Source organism: Elephas maximus, chromosome 13 (assembly GCF_024166365.1).
Source record: "Elephas maximus indicus isolate mEleMax1 chromosome 13, mEleMax1 primary haplotype, whole genome shotgun sequence".
NCBI classification, from domain to species: domain Eukaryota; kingdom Metazoa; phylum Chordata; class Mammalia; order Proboscidea; family Elephantidae; genus Elephas; species Elephas maximus.
In genome coordinates this window covers 85149027-85169226 of record NC_064831.1, presented here as the reverse complement: position 1 = coordinate 85169226, position 20200 = coordinate 85149027, and the positions used below count along the sequence as shown (strand labels likewise).

Below are 20200 nucleotides of genomic sequence, written 5' to 3'. Positions count from 1 at the left end.
GGAGGGAGGGCTCCGTGTATAAATTGCCTCCCAAGGACCCCACTGAAATTTCCATAACATTCACCACATGACACTGATGTGTGAAAATTGACATGAAGATTTGAAAATTGGGACTGAGGGAGACCAAGCATAAAATAACTTCAATTTTGCGCTCTCTCTGTCTCTCAGAGGAATAGCATGTAGGACTGACCAACACAACACAAACAAGCGAGAGGGAAAAAAAAGAAAATCCAGAGAGAGGGATAGGAGTTATTAAGGAGAAAACACACTTCTCACTCACAGAGAGAAAGGATGATCAATGGATTTAGTCACAGAGAAATTCAAGCAGAAAATTGCTGCTGTTTTTTATCTGAACAGCAGAAACTTTAACCAAACCAGAATTCTCAAGTCCAAGGAAGGAACTGACAACTACCCGTGGACAAAGGGAGAGAAGCGGAGTCCCTGAGCCAGAGGAAAATGGTCAAGTTCCCTTACTCTTTAGTTCTATCAAGAGCAGATGTTCGATAGCTCAGGTTTTGCATCTGAAATGCCCCAGGTTAAGGCTAGTATCTGTCACAGCCCCAAATAGTTTCAAAGTGGATGAAATAAACAATCTCCTTGGTTCCAATGCCTGCCCGTGGATGAAAATAATGTCCCCAAATAGAATCCAAAATGAATGTGGAAACCTGCATCGTCCAAGGACAGTCGACCTGCAAAGAATCACAAAAGTGAAATCATTACTGACAAAATGGAACCTACTGTCAATTCCTCACCTGAAAAAAATGTTTGAAGAGCAGGCCACGTCACACTATTTTGGCAAGTGCACTTTTGAAGCTTGAAGAAAACAGAACCTTTTATTTAACCGGAGGCTTTGGCTCTCCAAGGTTACTTTTGTTTAAGGATTCAAACGTGATGTTATTTCTTCAGTGATGCCACGATTTAATGGCTTGCTGTTGTTGTTTTTTTTGTTGTCATTAGCTGCCATGGAGTCCACCCTTGACTCAGGACAACCCCACGCACAACGGAACAAAATGCTGCCTCGTTGTGTGGGCATTTCCACGACTGGTTGGGGATCCGGTCATTGTTTTCACTGGCTGATTTTCAGAAGTAGATGACTAGGCCTTTCTTCCTAGCCTGTCTTAGTCTGGAAGCTACCCTGAAACCTGCTGAGTGTTAGAGTGACGCTCAGGTAGAGCTTTTGCTTGACGTCAAGTATAAGTTGGTTTTGAAACAATTCAGTGTTACACACCAGCTGGGACGATTATTGATCTTTCCATTTCTTTGAGGTGACTCTACGATCAGAGGACAAGTTCCATGCAATTCCAATTTGTGTTGCTATATATGCCCATACTGTTGTTGTTGTTAGGTGCCATTGACTTGGTTCCAACTGATAGCTGCCCTTCGCACACAGAACAAAACACTGCTTGCGCCATCCTCACAATTGTTACTATGCTTAAGCCCACTGTTGCAGCCACTGTGTCAATCCATCGCATTAAGGGTCTTCCTCTTTTTTCAATGACCCTCTACTTTACCAAGCATGGTGTCCTTCTCCAGGGACTGATCCCTCCTGATAACATATCCAAAGTATGTGAGACATAGTCTCACCATGCTTGCTTCCAAGGAACATTCTGGCTGTACTTTTATACGTCCATATAGTAATACAGAAAGTGGCTCCATGCCACTAGCTAATACAGCATTGCCATATTTGTCATGGAAATCGGGTGCATGTTTCTGGTGGCTCTGTCTTGCCATTGTTTGAAGAATAGTTCAAACTTGAAGATGACTTAGTGTGTTATTGGCCAAGGGAAATACCAAGAAGTTATGGATAAAATTGCAGCAACTGCAGCTGCTGGTTTGGTGCAATTTTGCATCCAGTGCCTTTGTAAAGAGTGTCCTGGGTTACTTTTGATGTCTGCAAATTGAGAACTCAATTACCAAAACTGCATAGTTTTGCGTGCAAAGTAGTTGCCCACACTTGGAGAATGACTCCAAAGAATGTCATCACCAACATCAGGATTTTAAGAACTGTTGGAATGAACACAATATTCCATGTCAGCATCTCCCTGCTATTCATCTGTGTTGTAAAAAAGTTGGGTAAACACTTAGGCTTTCCACTAGAAAAAGTTTAAAAATCTCTAAGTTTAAAAGCTCTAATCTCTTACCCTTGTGAAGAGTGTAAAAGCAGAATTGGAAAAAAAAAAATGTATAGAACTTTAATAAAAGCACTCAGCTATGGGTTGTCCCATGATTTTAGCAAAGTGACTTAACTTCTGTAAAGCTCAGTTTCTTCAACTGCAAAAATGAGAAAAATAATTACCTACTTAGGATGACTTTCAGATCGGATTAGATAACATATGTAGGGTTTGCATGATGTATAAAGTGTTGAATAAATAGCAAAGAATAGTATTTTGAGGAACCCTGGTGGTGCAGTGGTTAACTGCTTAGCTGCTAACTGAAAGGTGGGCATTTCGAACCCACCGGCCACTCCTTGGAAGAAACATGTGGTGGCCTGCTTCTGTAAAGATTACAGCCTTGGAAACCCTATGGGGCAGTTCTGCTCTGTCCTATAGGGTCGCTATGAGTTGGAATCAACTCAATGGCAACTGTTTTTTTTTTTTGTTTGAATAATATTTTTATTTCAGTAAAATTTTCTCCCAGCGTTTTATAGAACCACGTTAATGTTATAGTGCTTTAGATACGCAGAATATTTTTAGGTACTTTTTTTTTTTTTTTACTTGATCCTTGTGTTAATTAAAATAACACTAGCAGCTATAAGAAACAAACCCTGAAGCTTCAGTGGCTTGCCATACAAAAAACTTTTTATTGAAGTAAAAGTCCAACACAGGTGTTCTTGGCGAGGGATCTAGACTTCTACCTATTGACTCTGCCCTCCTCTGTGGCCTTGGAAACCTCCGAGGTCAGCCAGCACTTGGGGAGGCAGTATGGAAGATCACTCATGGGAGGTTTTGACCACATCCTTCCACTTACACTCTATTGGCTAGGAGTCACGTGGTCTGCATTAGTTTCCTGGAGCTGTGGTAACAAAGTACCACTAAGTGCGTGGCTTAAAACAACAGAAATTTATTGTCTCACAGTTCTAGAGGCTAGAAGTTCAAATTCAGGATGTTGGCAGGGCCATGTTTCTCTGAAAACTCGAAGGGAAGATCTTTTCTTGTCTCTCCAGATTCTGGTAGCCCCAGGGATTCCTTGACTTGAAGCTGCAACGTCACTTCAATATTTGCCTCTGTCATCGTAGGATGGTCCTCCTCTGTGTGTTCATCTATGTCTTTTCTCCTCTTTTATAAGAATGCCAACCACCCATATTGAATTAGGACCGACCCTACTCCAGTAGGAAACCCTGGTGGTGTAGTGATTAAGAGCTACTGCTGCTAACCAAAAGGTCAGCTGTTCAAAGACACCAGGCATCCTTGGAAACTCTAAGGGGCAGTTCTATTCTGTTCCATAGGGTCGCTATGAGTTGGAATTGACTTGATGGCAATGAGTTTGTTTTTTTTTTCTATTCCAGTCTGAATTCATGTTAACAGATAATATTTTCAAAGACTTTATTTCCAAACAAGGTCACATTCACAGGGATTAAAATTCATGATATATTTTTGGGGGACACAATTCAATCTGTAACATGACTTCAGACAGTGAAGGGAAGACTGAGAAATGTAGTCTACATCTGTGCCCAACATATGTCCAAGTCATCCTCCTTACAGTCTAAGATCTACACAGAGTAAACATTATTTTCCCCATTTTATATCTAGGAGTGGAACTGGGGGCAGTGAGATGACGTCTCTGAAATCATAAAGGACTCAAACCCAGGTCTCATTGAGTTTCCCTCCACATCTCTTAGCCCCCCGATGTAAGGTTTCAAGGTGGCCAAAAGAAAAACTTGACGTAGCACAAATTATGACCCTTTTGCTCCTCTCTTCCCATCCTCAATCTACTGTGGTCACATCAGCCAGGAAGAAAAAGGATGTGCTGGACCATTTCACAGGAACATTCTAAGGACCTAGAGTGTGAACCGTTCCTCTAGCATTTGTATTTTAAAGGGTCTTTGTTGTTAATTGCTGGGGAGTCACTTCAACTCATGGCAACCCTTACGTATAATAGAACGAAACTCTGCCTGATCCTGTGTCATCTTTACGATCATTGGGAGGCTTTTAAAAGGGTAGACAATGCTTAATCCTTAGTAAAGGACAATTGTGTACCCACTGAAAAGGAATTGGGATCTGGCTTACACATTATTTAGGTAGAGGGAACGCCTCTGCTATTTTCCTTTTCCCGGAGAGTAAAAACCCAAACCAGTTGCCCTCAAGTTGATTCTGACTCGTGGCGACCCCATATGTTTCAGAGTAGAACTGTGCTTCATGGGGTTTTCATTGGCTGATTTTTCAGAAGTAGACACCAGGCTTTTCTTCTGAGGCACCTCTGGTTGTATTCAAACCACCACCATTTTATTTAGCGGCCAACCTTTCGATTAGTAGCTAAACGCTTAACGTTTGCAGCACTCAGGGCCTCCTTCCTGGAGAGTAGCTGTTTTCTCTTTCCCCTCTGATTAGAATCCACAGAGAGATGACACAGAGAGGTTAAGACCCAGTTTGTTCTATTTTCTTTTCTCCCTAAACTGTCCAAATAGGAAGGAAAGAACATGGTGAGTTTTCTAGAGACTTAGAGATCCACCAGGTGAAGTTTTTTAAAGGTACTTCCAATTTGCAAGCCTTTGGCCAGATGGTCCTAATTTATCATTTCAGGTGACTTTGGGGCCAACAACAACAACAAAAAAGGCCAAGAAATCTCACAAGATAGAGCAGGAGAGCCGTTGCCTTTTCTCACCTGGAATAGATATGAACACACACACAGATGGTGTAAAACAAAACGCGGCACAAGTTGACTGCTAAAGAGTCTAAATTCTTTTGCCCAAAAGACAGTTATTTTCTTTCACCTTAAACAACTTCAGGATATTGCCCCGGGGCCGTGGGAGTATTTTGTTATTTTCTGTGTGAAATATTATATTCCCTGGTGGACCAGGGAAGATTGTATTACTATCTACTGATTCCCTTAGTTGACACAAGGAGCAGCGCAGGTGACCTCAACATTCGGGGTTGCATCCAAATGCGGGGCTTTTCTGTGGAAGGACTTAGGAAAAGCACAGGGAATGGAAGAGGCCACAAAAGCCAAGGCAGCAGAGACTCCACGAGCTCGGCAGCGCAGGGATGGGCACCTCAGGTCTCCGCTTGCCCAGGCTGTTACAGTACTTGGTCTGATACACTCCATGGGATAGGTGGCTGATAAAACCCTCCTAGTTCATGCCATTTACCCATTAGGGTTCCCCAGGGATTGAATCATGTGAAATATGACATGGTCTCAACTGAGTTCTTTTCTACCCTCAGCTCTATATCTTTGTATTGGGGAGAAAAAGCTGGCATAAGAAGAGAGAAAGATCTAGCACTTTCTAAAAAAATTTTTTAAAGCAACCATGGCAGCCCTGCTACTTTTCTGAGGCCGAGAAAACTTCTAGAAGGGGGTGGAACGCTCTGAGGAGACAGTTATGGTATCAAATTGCACCAGCATGACTCTCCTCTGGGTTCATTTATTTTGTACTTTGTGCCGCCTTAGGTCTGTGATTTTCCCTAAGATGGCGATCTACAAGACTGGCTGTTTGCACGCTCTGGATCTCATTTATTAGGAAGTGAAGTATGTAATGGTGAAAAATAGCTCCACGGGCTTCTTCTTTCTCTGGGGTATCTCCGCTGCGCCACGGCTCGCTGCCCACACAGTCAAGTGCCACAGAAATAAATGGAAGGGAAGCAGGGCTCGGGATGCGAAGTCTGTGAGCCTCCTCCTCTGCACCGGCTGGGAATCTGGGGCCCCCCCATCTCCTGCCCTTTTTGCTCAGGACTCGGAAGCGCGAAGGATCTGAGGGTCACTTTGAGGGTGCCTTCCCAGGCATATGTGAGCCCCACGCTCCGTCATTTATTATCTTCAAAGTGTGTGGGGTGGGGAGCGGAATGGGGGCTCCAAAGGGCTGGTGGGGGCGAGGCCCACTTCTCCGCCTCCCAGTCTGCAAGATGCCTTTCTCCAATCACCTTGAGGACTGGCCAGAAGTGAGTGGAAAATCCCTGAGTGCAGAAAAGGTTTTTAAAGACTTAGTGGGAAAAGAAGAGTTTGATCTTTGAAAAAGATCTTTAGAAACCCCATTAATAATTTATATATCTGCCTTTCTAGCTATCTAAGAAGCAGAGTTCTTTATTGGCGTTACTCTACGAAAGACTTGTTACTCCGATTTTCACACTGATATTTTGGAATACTGAGAAAGTTGAATGACTCCACAAAGCCTTGTGGTTGGTCCACAGCAGAACCCCTACACAGCTTTGTCTAGATCCTGTACTCTTTCAGACTGAAACGCTGGTCTTTCTGGCTATATCATTGGTATTGATCAGTATTAACGTACTCTCACGGTGTGTTTGGCTTTCTGTTGGGCAGTAGGAGAGAAATATTCCAGTAAGGACAAGGTGCATTATGGTTTAGGCAATTAATATGTTATGATGCAACCTGTATAGCTGGAAACATTCACACACAAGGAAACCACAGAGTTTGAGTGTGAGAGATACGGAGTCTAAGACACTAAGCGCTGACTATGAGCTTGCGTGGATGAGGCCTTCTGTGCACTTGTCTCACTCGCCTTCATGGTGTCTCTTAGATGCTATAAAAACCAAAACCAAACCCGTTGCCATAGAGTCGATTCCAACTCATAGCAACCCTATAGGACAGGTCGGAACTGCCCCGTAGAATTTCTAAGGAGTGCCTGGTGGATTCGAACTTCTGACCTTTTGGTTAGCAGCCATAGCTCTTAAGCACTATGCCACCAGGGTTTCCCTTAGATTATAGGGATGTTTTTATGCCTATATTGCAAAAGAGGAAAAAGAAGCTCAAGGAAATTAATTTGCTGAAACTCTCACAGCTCCTTAATGAAAGAACCAGAATTTTGACATAGGCTATGACACCAGGGTACCCAGTTGGCCTATGAATGTACCTATCTTAGATAAAGACAAGAAAGGAGACCGATCTGAGAAGAAAGGTGATGAAGATTCCTTGACCGGCTATTACTTAGCAAGGGTCTCTAATGTTCAGGGAGCCTGAGTTGCATTCCTACACTCACTTGCCCTAAGAGTCTTAATCCTTAAAACCGAAATATCAGAGCCAGTTGGAAACCACAGGGTCATGTACTCCACCACCACCACCACTCCCTCCCCCCTCCCACTGTAAAGTGACTTCTACAGGGTGGTGTAGCTAGTAACCACCACCTGTCCGTCAGTTATCATACTTTAGTGGCTTGCATGTTGCTATGATGCTGGAAACTATGCCACCAGTATTTCAAATACCAGTCAGGTCACCCATTATGGACAGGTTTCAGTGGAGTTTCCAGACTAAGACCGATTAGGAAGAAAGGCCTGGCAATCTGCTTCCAAAAATAAGTCACTGAAAACCCTATGGATCACAACAGAATACTGTCCAATGTAGTGTTGCGGATGAGCCTCCTAGGTTGGAAGGCACTCAAAATACACAGTAGCCCCAACAATGGATTTGAGTATACTGAGGACCACGAAGACGGCCCAGGACCAGGCAATGCTTCATTCTGTTGTACATGAGGTCACCATGAGTCAGAGCTGACTCACTGGCAACTAGCAACAACATAGATAGTGAAGAAGACTAATATCTGTCTGGGTCTTTGAGATGCCTCGCTACCCTTGGCTGTGTGGAGGCTTTAGCAATGGATTGTCATCTCATTGGTTACCAGGATTGACTATACTTTTCTGGCAGGTTGGGGGATGATCAGCCTCTGTTCTTTACCATTTGCACATGGCCCTCATGAAGGAGACATGGACCTGAAGAAGACCCATTGGAGAGTCATGGCTATGGAAGATGCTGAGGGAGAGGCCCTCTGAAGGTTCAAGGCCTTTTATTGGTCTTGCCAGTTATATCTTCCATGTAACTAAAAAAAAATCTGTTCTTGGTTAACTTATTAGGCATTATTTCCTGAGCCTGCCACCTCTCTGTTAGTTGATTGTACTGTGGTAGCTTTCTTGTTCCTGTGTTGCTGGAAGCTATGCCACTCGTATTTCAAATACCAGCAGGGTCACCGATGGTGGACAAGTTTCAGCAGAGTTTCCAGACTAACACTAGGAAGAAAGGCCTGGATATCTACTTCCAAAAATTGGTCAGTAGAAATCTTATGGGTCACAACAGAACATTGTCTGATGTAGTCCTAGAAGATGAGTCCTCTAGGTTGGAAGGCACTACACAGTAGACACAGCAATGGACTCAAGCATACCAACAGTCATGAAGGTGGCGCAGGACAGGGCAATGTTTAGTTCTGTTGTACATGGGCTGTCATAGGTTGGAGCTGATTCTACAGCAGCTAACAGCACAACCATTTCCCGGGTAGCTTTTAACATACAGCATGCCTGTCATCGAGTGTCTGCACATGTAGGTAAATCACGATACCAGAGGATAGAGAAGGGCAACCCTGACCTTCCATGCCATCCTCAGACTGGGAGCACATTCATCACTTGGCTTCTGTCATCTTTCCTCTTGGTTAGGGCAAACTGCTAGGAAAAGCTACAGAGATACACCCAAACCTAGGCAAGGGCAACTATACCCTGAATACCTTAGCTGTTTCGTACTCATAATTTATTCTGCAGCTTTTTTATTCTGATATTTACCAACTCTCCACATTAACTGTATGAGATTTCCTCTCTTTTTGAACTCCTAGTCCAGAGGTTCTCAGACTTGCATGCACATGAGAACCACCTGGGGAGATGTGAAAACTTCCCATGCCTCCACACATCATTTAGATCAGAATCTCTTACGTGAGAAGCAGGCATCGGTGGTTTTTAAAGCTCTCCAGGTGAATCCCATTGTGCAGTCAAGGTTGAGAACTACTGTCCCAGTCATACCCTGCCATCATCATCATCATCAGTGGAGGAAAAGGAAAAATAAATAGGTAGGCATTACCTATTTCTCTTCGTACTGTGCTAACTATTTTGCATATGTTCTCTCATTCAGGGAGTTCCTGAGTGTTGCAAACAGTCAATGGGCATAGCTGCTAACTGGAAGGTTGGAGGTTTGAGTCCACCCAGAGGCACCTCAGGAGAAAGGCCTGCCAATCTACTTGTGAAAAATAAGCCATTGAAAACCCTATGGAGCACAGTTCTGCTCTGACACACTTGGTGTCGCCATGAGTAGAAAGCAACTTGACTGCCCCTGGTTACTGGTTACCTTCTTCAGAATTCACAACAGTTTTGTGACATAAGCTTTATCATCCCTTTTTCAAGTGTGGAGACCAAAGCTCAGAGAAGTTAAATCTTACACCCTATGTCACACCAATGTGGCAGAAATGGGGATGGAAACACAGTCTTGTCCAATTCTCTCCACTTGACATTTTGTAAGGCATCTAGCATGGTGCCTGGATTGGCTTCCTGTGGCTGTCGTAACAAATGACCACAAACAGGGTGGATTAAACAACTGACATTTATTCTTTTACAGTTCTGGAGGCCAGAAGTCCATAATCAAGGTGTTGGCCAGGTTGGTTCCTTCTGGAGGCTCTGAGGGAAAATGTGCTCCATGATCTCCTAGTTTCTGGTGGCTGCTGGCATTCTTTGGCATGCAGAAGCATCAGTCCAATCTCTGCCCCAGTCTTCACATGGAGTTCTCTGTGTGTATCTTTGTGTGTCCTCTTCTCTCCTTGTAAGGACGTCAGTCATTGGATTCAGGACGCATCCTATTCCAGTGTGACCATTTAACTAATTATGCCTGCAAAGACTCTATTTCCAAATAAGATCACATTCTGAGGTTCCAGATGAACATGAATTTTGGGGGAACACTTTTCAGCCCAGTACAGTGCCTGAAACACAATTGTAAAACGATGTGCGTAATTCCCTTCTCTTTCCAATCACAATCTATTCTTTCCCTCACCTTGCCAGACTAAAATTCTGTTATCTTAATTACAATCATATTCTCTGCTCAAAAACTTTAAAGCTTTCCTTTTCCTACAATATCGAATCTAAACATCTCTACCTGATTTTCAAGAGTCCTTTTCATATTTTGTCTAATTTTAGGGTTCATTCTATCCTTCCAAATGATTTTTTCCTACTTGACTGTATTTACTATCCCAGAAAAATGCCCTAATTTTTCCCTTGGATCTTTTATCTTCTCTTCCTCTTAAGTCCTATTCAATTAAATAATTCAACAATCAAAGTGATATTAGAAGAATTATTAATGAAACAGGAAAATGCCTAGATATGATACTAAGTAGAAAAGTAGCACCAAAAAACATATATATACCTGATGCTAATTATGTGATTTAAATAAATATACCATATTCCTAATTATATGATACAGGCATATGTTTATACATATGTATACATACACTACATATGTTATTTAACTTGTGTATATAAGTATACATTTTTAATTAGAAGCATAGATGCCAAATAATAATACCAGTTACACATAAGTTATAGTTAAATTTTTATTTACTACTTAATTTTTAAAAATATTTTACAAGTTTCTTATAAAGTTCTCACAAAATAATTCATATGTTACTTTATTGTAAGATTAAATGAGTGCAATCTACCCTCCAGATAGAAATATGGCCTCTCTGCAAAACTTCTTTGACCACACCCAACTTCATAGCCCTCCCCGCTCCTTGAATGCTTATAGCACCCAATGTATACTTGGCATTCAGTGAGATATTTACTTTCTCATCCAGCATGTGTTCCCCTTCCTGCTGCAACTATACCCTGATTCAGGGATTCTGCCATTACCCTCACTTGCTCTGGAGGACTTGCTGCCAATTCTTGGTTCTAAGGTTGCAACAAATGAACTGGGCTAAGCCAGTTACCCCATTTTATCCAAAGAGTTGGATCCATTACTCAATTCTGGCAAATAATGGCCAACAAATCTCAGTCCTAAGACTTTCCTTTGAGTTACCAGAGAAGTGGACTCCTCCTATGTTTCTTACTTTGGAGACGAATACATGTAGGCCCAGGAGCTGCTGGCAGTCATCTTGTTACTGCAAGTCAAGAGCCAAGAATGGAACAACATCACGGATGGCAGGACATGGAGCAAAAAGAAACAAAGAAGTCCTGGTGATTCTCATTGCAGCCATTTTTTACCTAAGATCACTACTTAGAGATTTTTCTCTTTTGTGAAGTGATGCATTCCCTTTACTTTGTTAAAATCCATTTTGTTGGATTTTCTGTTACTTTACAACCAGTAGATTTCTGAAAAAAACCACAAAGTACCACAATGTTTGTTTCATGAGTGTGACTTTTATATTTGCAATTAAGTTTCCCTTCATTTGACAAACATTCATGAATTATCTTCTCTGTCTTAGACCCTTTGGAGATTAAAAAATAAGCTAGCCACTCTCTTATCCTTATAGGCTTTGAGGTCTTCACCACCTGCCTGGCATCCTCCATGGCATAGGCTTAAATCCATGGTAGGTGTTTATTATAGCTTGGTAAATACATGAGAGCTCAAGGATTCAAATTAAGAGTTCATTTAATAGAAATTGGTATCATCTGGTTTGTTTTTCAAGGTTTGCTTTTCAAATCTAACTAACGTAGTTCTGTTTTTTCATATTACCATATGGTACACCATAGAGGTCTTCTAGCTTTATGGATCATTTCCATGATATCCTAAACATGTTTATTCCAGTAGTTGCTGGCATAAATAGTTTTTTTAGCTTACATTTAAGATAACGCTAAGGAGTCCTTTTGGTGCAATGGTTAAGAGCACAGCTGCTAACCAGACGGTAGGCATTTCAAACCCACCAGGCACGCCACAGAAGAAAGACGTGCAGTCTGCTTCTGTAAAGATTTACAGCCTTGGAATCCCCATGAGGCAATTTTACTCTGTCCTATAGGGTCTCTATGCATCAGAATTGACTCAACAGCAATGGATTGGGTTGGTTGGTTAACTATAATATAGATTTTTTTTTTTTTTGCAAGTGTTGACTTCTGATCCTCATGTAAATTAATTCAGTTTCACCATAAAAAAAAAAAGAAGAGACTTTAATGATCCTAACTACAAAGGTCTCCAGAAACCCACTACAAGAGATGATGATGAAAAGCTGAAGATAGGCTAGGAAATTCTGAAGTTGATTATTGGCAACAATGAATATTTTCAAATTTACTTCTAACCTCAGAGTTGTTACAGCAAAAATAACTCTAGGTTTGTAATCTAACCCAGTAATCATACCTCAAATTTACTAATCTTGGCAACTGAAAACAAAATTATAGGGTAGAAGAAACCACATAAAATAACCCTTATTTGTAATTACCATAAGTGTGGGACAGAGAAAAACATCCATACCAGTTTTCCAAGAGCTCATTCTTGGCCAAGGGCACCTGGAGCTAAATTGTGGCTGGCTCACAATGTGCTGCTCAATGAAACACAGAAACATAGCAGAAAATCCACCTTCAGAAGTGTGTGGGCCTGACTGATGAAAATATTTCCCTCCTTCTCCAGCTACTTCCAAAGTCTTTTACTTGAGAACGTGATATTGTGGAAGGAAAGCAGATACTGACTTCAAGTGACTCCAATTTTACGCCCTACTAGGCCATTTACTCCACCACCCACCTGTCAGTTTGTCCTTTTATTGTGGCTTGCTTGTTGCCATTACGCTCAAAGTTATGCCACCAGTATTTCAAGTACCAGAAAGGCCACCCATGGTGGACAGGTTTCAGCAGAGCTTCCAGACTAAGACTGACTAGGAAGAAAGGCTTGCTGATCTACTTCCAAAAATTAGCCAATGGAAACCCTATGTATCACAATAGATTACGGTCCAATAAAATGCTGAAGATGAGCCCTCTAGCTTGGAAACCAAACCAAATCCCGTTACTGTCGAGTCAATTCTGATTCATAGCGACCCTATAGGACACATTAGTACTGCCCCATAGGGTTTCCAAGGAGCAGCTAATGGATTTGAACTGCTGACCTTTTGGTTAGCAGCTGAACTCTTAACCACTGCATCACAACAGCAGGTGTAGCAATAGACTTGAGCAGACCAATGATCATGAAGATGACGCAGGATTGGCAACATTTCTTTCTGTTTTACATGGGGTTATCAGGAGTCGGAGTCTGTTCAAGGGCAGCTAACAGCAACAAGGTTATTTATTAGCCCTCTGACCTTGAGAAACTCTCAACCACTCCCAGCCTCATTTTCTTCAATTTTTCATTGGAGAAGGTACAAACTATCTCAAAGATTTGTTGGCAAATGAAAATAAATTATTTTACTTTTTTTCATACCAGGGAGAGTAAAGGTGGACATCACTGCTTCCAGAAGGTCTAAGTTAAAAATAAACTTATTGACCCATTTTAAACTGGGGGTTGAATAGGACAGAGAGCAGAAAGTTAAACTAATATCCTTACACTGGCAGTATTACCTCTGGGCAATAAAACCTACTGCCATTGAGTTGATCTCAGCTCATAGCAACCCTACGGAACTGCCCCATACAGTTTCCAAGGCTGTCAATCTTTACAGAAGCAGATTGCCACATCTCTCTCCCACAGAGCAGCTGATGGGTTTGAACCGCCTACCTTTTAGTTAGCAGCCAAGCCCTTAACCAGGACTCTGTCTAGGCAATAGTATCTAAAATAAACATTAAATTGCCCCCAAACTTTCTCTGCCTAGCCATTCCAAGAATGTTGAAGAAGTAGTGGCACAAAATTTAGTATAGGTACCTTGCTGTGACATTAGGATAAGGAAGGAATTTTTACTGAAGACCAACTCAATCAGGTGCTATGCTATCTGTACTAAATACAACTTTCATTTAGTTTGTGCCAGCAAATGTGGGAAGTAGGCATAACTATTTTCACTTTTACTGATGAGGAAATTGAGGCTCCAATAAATTAAATAACTTGTCAAAATTCATACAGCTTGTAAGTGTAAGAACCAGAATTCTTATCCAGATCCTTTTCGTTTAAATTTTATGCCAACATCTTAAATATTTCTATAGGAGTCACACTTCAAAATTTCACCAGTGTCTTAATTGAAGTTCTATTGTATGAATTTGCTTTGAGACTCTGTTCTCTATTCCACTACAGATACCACCCCTTTCCGATTCACTGAATTTCTAAATCCTACCAATAATCCCTCCGTAGTATCTGTCACATTATTTTATATCCTGAGATCAGACCTTCAACAGTGCCTTCTTTGAGTACAGCAAAATCTGCTAAAAGATTCCCAACTGTCAGGCTTTATCTTCTCACATACTTTCAAAAGACAGCCTCAACACAGCCTCTCTCACCTTAAGACCATTAATTTGCTTAACAAATAAAGCCCAAACCCATCTAACTGACATTCAGTGACTTCCGCAGTCAGGTCTCCCCCCTCACGCCACCCCCTCCTGCCTTTCCAACTTCATCTTCTACTTCTGAAACTCTTTTCACTCTCATTGATATAACTTGCAGCAGGCGATTTGCTAATCATTTGTTTATTCATTCATTCATTTATTTATTGAATAAATATTTATGGAGTATCACTAATGTGAAAGACAGTGTATTAAGATGTGAACATAGTGGTGAAGAAGACACACACCCTCTCTACCCCCATGGAGCATATTTGACCAGGTTAGACAAACATTAAGGGATGACACATATAGTCTAGGAGGAGATGTAGGACACTTGGTATAACAAAGTTCATAAAGGCAACGGTCTACATCCTACTTTGGTAAGTAGCCTCTGGGGTCTTAAAAGCTTTCGAGCAGCCATCTAAGGTACAATTATTGGTCTCTTTCTGCCCAGAGCAAAGGAAAGTGAAGAAAACCAAAAACTCAAGGAAACAATTAGTCCAAAGGACTAACGGACCACAGGAAGCATAGTTTCCAATAGCCTGAGACCATAACTAGATGGTACCGACCACTCTGACCAGAATCATAGTAGAAGGTCTTGGTTAGAGTGGGAAAAAAATGTAGAACAAAGTTCAAATTCATAAAAAAAGATCAGATTCATTGTTCTAAGAGAGATTGAAGGAAGTCCGGAGATTATGTCCCTTAAACACCCTTCTTGAAACTGAAGCCATTCCCAAAGATCATCTTTCAGCCAAATAATAGACAGGCCTATGAAATAAACAATAACACCTGTGAGAAAAGTGGTCATCAGAACAATCATCTATATGAGACCAAAAGTGCAATATCTGCCCAAAAGCAAAGATGAGAAGGCAAGAAGGAGCAGGAAAATCAGATGAATGGAAATATGGAACTCAGGGAGACTACAACAATGTCACAGAACAATTTGTGTATGAACTATTGAATGGGAAACATCTGCTCTGTAAACCTTCACCTAAAGTGCGCGTGCGCACACACACACACACACACACACACACTCACATCAATGATGTCTTCATCTACCCTGACGCAAGAAGACCTAGATGGTGCCCAGCTACCACTGTCTACCATTCTAATTAAGGACAAAATAGATGGACCTTGACAGAATGGGAGAAGAACGTGGAACAGAACCTCAAAGTCCTAAAAACAAAAACAGACTTACTGGACTGGTTGAGATTGGGGGACTCCCTGAAACTACTGCCCTGAGATATTCTTTAAACCTTGAACTGAAATTACCCTCTGAGGTTACCTTGTAGTTATATAACAGCTTGTCTCACAAAATAATGAATATCACCTATAACTACTGTGCTCCTTAAAAAAAAAAAAAAACCTATATGAGACCAAATAGTCAACAACTACTTTAAAACAAAGATGAGCACGTAAGAGGGTAGGGAAACTAGATTAAGGGGAATGGAACAACCAGAACAGAATTAATGACAATGTTCATGCATTGTGAAGAATGTAACCAATGTCATGGACAATTTGTGAAGAAATGGGAATGGGAACCTAAACTGCCAGGTAAACCATCACAGAAAACACAATAAAATAGTTTCTATATATATATATTATTTACATATATATGACGCAGGCTGAGTAGTATTCCATTGTAAGTATGTACTACATTTTATTTACCCATTAGGTTGTTGCCAGCTTTTGGCTATTGCAAATAGTGCTGAACTCTGGCGTACAAGTCTCTTTTTGACTCTGCTTTCATGCCTTTTGGTCTATACCTAGGAGTGGGATTGAGGGGTCATGTGGTAGTTCTATTTTTAGCTTTTTGAGGAACTGCCACACTGTTTTCACAATGGATGTACCATTTTGCATTCCCACCAGCAATGAATAATGGTTCAGACTTCCCCATAACCTTGACAACAGTTATTATTTTCTTTCTTTGTTTTAATCATAGCCATCCAGCGGGAGTTAAATGGTATCTCATTGTGGGTTTGATTTGCATCTCTCTGATGGGTAATGACGCTAAGAATCTTTTCGTGAGTTTGGGGGCTATTTGAATGTTCTCTTTGATGAAATGTCTAGTCAAGCCTTTTGCCCATTTTATGATTAGGTCATCTTTTTGTTGTTAAGTTGCTGAAGTTTTCTATATATTTTGATTATTACATTCTTAGTGGGTATATGATTTCCAAAGATATTCTCCCAGTCAGTTGCTTGACTTTTCACTTTTTTTTTGGTAAAGTCTTCTTATGAACAAAAGTTTTTAATTTTGACAAAGCCTCATTTATTTAGTCTTTTTCTGTTTGTGCTTTTGTTATTAGATAATCCATTGTTGAAAGCTAAGCCTGACAGTGTTGCCCCTGCTGTCAGACGTAAGAATTTTATGGTTTTAGTTTGCACATTTAGGTCCTTAATCCATTTTGAATTTGTTTTTGTGTTTTTTATGGTGTGAGGCATGGATTGTCTTTCATTTTTCTGCATGTGGAAATCCAATTTTCCCAGCACCATTTATTGAAGAGACTCTTCTTTCCCCATCAACTGGACTTAACATCCTTGTCAAAAATCCGTTGACTACAGATATGTGGGTTTATTTCTGGATTCTCAATTCTATTCCATTGGTCTATGTGCCTATTGTTATACCAGTACCAGGCTGCTTTGATTACTGTAGTATGTTTTAAAATCAGGAAGTGTGAGTCCTCCTACTTAGTTCTTCTCTTTCAACATTGTTCTAGCTATTCAGAGCTGTCTTAATCATCTAGTGCTGCTATAACATAAATACCACAAGTGGATGGCTTTAACGAACAGATATTTATTCTGTCACAGTCTAGTATGCCAGAAGTCCAAATTCAGGGTGCCAGCTCCAGGAAAGGCTTTCTCTCTCTTTCGGCTCTGAAGGAAGGTCCTTGTCATCAATCCTCCCTGGTCAAGGAGCTTCTCAGTGCAGGGACCCCGGGTCCAAAGGACGCATTATTCTCTTGGCTCTTGTTTCTTGGTAGTATGATGTCCCCCGTCTCTCTGCTTGCTTCTGTCTTTTATATATCAAAGACATTGGTTCAAGATACAATCCAATCTTGTAGATTGAGTCCTCTCTCACTAACATAACCACTGCCTATCCCACCTCATTAACATCATAGGGGTAGGATTTACAACATACAAGAAAATCACATCAAATGACAAAATGGTGGACAATCACACAATACTGGGAATCATGGCCTAGCCAAATTGATACACATATTTTTGGGGGACATAATTCATCCATGACAAGGGCCTCTTGCCATTCCACATAAAATTGAGGATTGGTTTTTCTATTTTTGTAAAGAAAGCCATTGGAATTTTGATAGGGATTCCATTGAATCCATAGATCCCTTTGGGTAATGTTAACATCTTAACAATATTAAGTCTTTCAATCCATGAACATGGAAAATCTTTCCATTTATTAAAGTCTTCCTTAATCTCTTTCAGCAGTGTTTTACAGTTTTCACTGTATAAATCCTTCATATCTTGGTTAGATTTATTCCTAGGTATTTTATTCTCTTAGATGCTATTGTAAATGGAATTGTTTCCCTAATTGCCCTTTCAGATTTCTCATTGCTGGTGTATAGAAACCCAAATCATTTTTCTTTGTTGATCTTGTACTCTGCAACTTTGCTAAATTCCTCTATTAGCTCTAAAAGTTTTCCTGTAGACTCAAGGATTTTCTATATGTAGATCATATCATCCATGAATAGAGATAATTTTACTTTTTCTTTTCCAATCTGGATACATTTTATTTCGTTTTCTTGTCTTATTGATCTAGCTAGGGCTTCTAATATAATATTGAATAGAAGTGGTGAGAGTGGGTACCCTTGTCTTGTTACCAATTTCAAGGAGAAAGCTCTCAGTCTTTCTTCATTAAGTATAATGTTCAATATTGGCTTTTCATATATTCTCTGAATCATATTGAGGAATTTCCCTTCTATTTCAATGTGGTGCAGTGAAGTACTTAATATAACCCTTCTAGCTATAGTCTATGTGACTCCCATACAACGATTGGAAGGGACTATTCAAACAAGGTGTATGGAAACTGTGATGGGAAATGTTACATGTCAACTTGACTGAGCCATGATTTTCATTAGTTTCGAAGATATGTAATTTGGCAATTATGTAATAATATGGTCATCCTTCAGTTCGCGATCTGATGTAGTTATCCTCTATTTTGTGACGGTGTTTTAAATCCTAGCCCCTATCCATGTAGCTATGGTCCCATTTGGGAGTGAAATGTTTGTTATGTTAATGAGGCAGGACTAGGGTGGGATTTCTAGAGCATGTGACTCAAGTCACCACCCTCAACCCAGTCACCACCCTTACCACCTTTATTCAAGTCACTCTCTTACTTGAGTTATACTTTTTATCTTGTAAGAGATAAAAGGAGAGAAAAGGGAGCAGGGGAGAGCCACTATCACCAAGAAGAAGAACTTGGAGTGGAGTGCATCCTTTGGACCCAGGAACCCTCTGCTGAGAACCTACTAGACCCAGGAGACAGAGAACTGTAACACCAGAGATAGCACAAGATAATGAGAAGTGGCGGCAAACATCTTCAGGCTGAGGCTTACTTGCAGAGTGGGGTGCCCTCCAGGAGCTTACTGGTGGAACTAAAGAGATTTGTAACACTTGCCCAAAAAGGGCAGAGGCTGGGCCAATGGGTCAAGGGGCCAAAGGGCTGAGAGGCAGAGAGAGAGAACTGCCCATAGGCATGCCTGAGAAGAGACTGTCTTCATTGAAGAACTGTACCCTTAGTTACTTCTGATCCTGAATTGTAACCTGCTACTTTCCTAATAAATCCCATAATCATGAGTATTGTCTGTGAGTTCTGTGTAGTCATTGCAATGAATTATCAAACCCAGCAGACAAGTAGAGACTGCTGTGGGCGGGATGACTGGTGTCAGAATCGCTAAGAAGGGAGACAGGCGAAGACGGTAGAATGGTCAGATGCTTTGTGTCATCCCTCTTACAACAAAGACTCAAATACACAAGTGAATTGGATATATATATAAAAATTTAGGAAACCTAAGCATCAGACACAAAGCTGAAGAATCAGACTGAGCAACAGGTAGAAGTACAGGCAATTAAAAACAACAGAAATAGAGAATTACAGATCCCTGGTGTCCTGCTACCCAAACCTGCAGTGAGGATACATTGAGGCAGAAAGCAACATCCTAAACCAAAACCCACCACACCTGGTACAGCTAAGCAGGAGTGACTATACACACACCTCCAGAGTCAAACAGTAATGACACCAGACTTGTGAAAGTTAAATGCACACACCCAACCCACCACGTGTGCCCCAACTGCCCCAGCCCCCACCACAGCTCCGTGGGCCGAGGAGCTCTCCCTCCCTATCACCCATCTCCTCCCCACTCTCACACCAGTCAGGCGGCATTCACCACTGCCATGGCCCCTAAGCTGGGAACTCACAGCTCCTGTCTGGAGGCACCTGCCCCTTTGCCCAGTCACTTGCACAGGGGGTCTGTGGGCTTGCAGTGCCATTCCGCTCACTCCGATCACCCTCACCAGTGCTTTGCCGGCTGAGCTGGCACAGCACGTCCACAATGGGATAAGGTGGGCAAGGTTCCCAGCTGAAGCTCATTTTCAGCTTCAGCAGCCAAGTGGGAGCTGAAGATCTATGGCATTCACCACTGTTCCACCCCCTAAGAAAGAGCTCAGTCATCCATGTTGGAGCCTGAAGGCTGGCAGTGCCACCCACTCCATCCAGCCACCCGTAACGGGGGCCTGAAGTCCACTGATATCACCAGGCCCTACAGCCAATGGCACTGGATGCCCAATGACCAGCTGCACAACACCCGCCCCCGTGATGTGCTCTAGTGAACAGA

The 20200-nt window shown here is 41.5% G+C and overlaps 1 pseudogene; it reads right to left on the bottom strand.

Moving 5' to 3' along the window:
• Nucleotides 1-1240: 1240 nt before the first annotated feature.
• LOC126087852 (cytochrome c oxidase subunit 7B, mitochondrial-like) lies at nucleotides 1241-19956 on the bottom strand (annotated as a pseudogene).
• Nucleotides 19957-20200: the final 244 nt, after the last annotated feature.